This window comes from Alnus glutinosa, chromosome 12 (assembly GCF_958979055.1).
Source record: "Alnus glutinosa chromosome 12, dhAlnGlut1.1, whole genome shotgun sequence".
Taxonomy (NCBI): Eukaryota; Viridiplantae; Streptophyta; class Magnoliopsida; order Fagales; family Betulaceae; genus Alnus; species Alnus glutinosa.
In genome coordinates, this window is record NC_084897.1 from 27056010 (window position 1) to 27056943 (window position 934).

Here is a 934-nt window from a genome sequence, read left to right on the forward strand (position 1 = left end):
ATTTGCGTGGATTTTCCCTTTTTAAAAAAATAAAAACAAATGTTCTTTAACGGGTTGGCATTTCTAGAAACCAGACATCATTTTCTTTTTTAGAGTTCGAAGAAAGAAAGTAGGTATGACCAAGTAGAGGTACATTATGAGCGAGAAGGGATAACCGTTCGATGTTCGTGTGTTGAGTTTAAATTGTATTAAAATACGTGAATATAAGATTATATTAATTAATTATACCTTTAATTCATTTAATTAAATGTGTCAATTTTTTTCAACCCTAGCCTTTTAGTTCCTCTTTGATTGCAATTAACAATTTTAGCTAATAACCCCTTATTGCAATCACCTTTTCGGCCCTACCATAAACCCTCTTTACGGCATACGAGCTTGTAGTTGTGGTTGCTGACCCATGACAGGCCAAAATTCCTAATAATAAATCATTCTAATTTTAATAAAACTCCATATAAATAATAAAACAAAAGGCCTAACCCCACACAAGTTCTATTTTAATTTTAGATTGTTTTGTAACTTCGTAACATAAAAGACCAAAAATTATTGTTTGCAACATAAAAGACGAGCCAAATTTACTAGACTCAGATAGAGGATACAGGGATCCCGCCGTCTGTGGGAATCGAACCCACGACCACGTGGTTAAAAGCCACGCGCTCTACCAGCTGAGCTAAGACGGCATGTGAAATTTCTCACGTCTTCTTGTTATTAATCACAAAACCTTTTCTTAACTAAATCATTCCTATTGCCATAGGCCGTAGAAAAGATTGGCGGGCTAATCACTAATTATAACTAGATATTTGGCTACCTCAAAAAGTTTTTTTTTTTTTTTTTTAAATAATATTTATTTGGTTTCAATGGAAAACCATTGCCCATCATCATAGCCAAACAGATATAAAAAATGTTACCTCTCCGGACTAATAAAAGAGATACGCAC

General features: G+C 33.6%; 1 non-coding gene across 1 annotated transcript; it reads right to left on the reverse strand.

The window, feature by feature from the left end:
• Nucleotides 1–604: 604 nt before the first annotated feature.
• Nucleotides 605–677, reverse strand: TRNAK-UUU (transfer RNA lysine (anticodon UUU)). Its single transcript has one exon. It is a non-coding gene; the product is annotated as a tRNA-Lys (tRNA).
• Nucleotides 678–934: the final 257 nt, after the last annotated feature.